Genomic DNA, 233 nt, shown 5'->3' on the forward strand with positions numbered 1-233 from the left:
AAAAAAAAAAAAAAAAAAAAAATAGAAAAATTAAGCCAGGTGCAGTGACTCATTCCTGTAATCCCAGCACTTTGGGAGGCCAAGGCAGCAGATCACTTGAGGCCGGAAGTTTGAGACCAGCCTGGCCAACATGGTGAAACCTGTCGGTACTAAAATAAAATTAAAAAAAAAAAAAATTAGCCTGGCGTGGTGGTGTACGTCTGGAATACCAGCTACTCAGGAAGCTGAGGCGG

Source organism: Piliocolobus tephrosceles, chromosome 6 (assembly GCF_002776525.5).
Source record: "Piliocolobus tephrosceles isolate RC106 chromosome 6, ASM277652v3, whole genome shotgun sequence".
In the NCBI taxonomy this organism is placed as follows: domain Eukaryota; kingdom Metazoa; phylum Chordata; class Mammalia; order Primates; family Cercopithecidae; genus Piliocolobus; species Piliocolobus tephrosceles.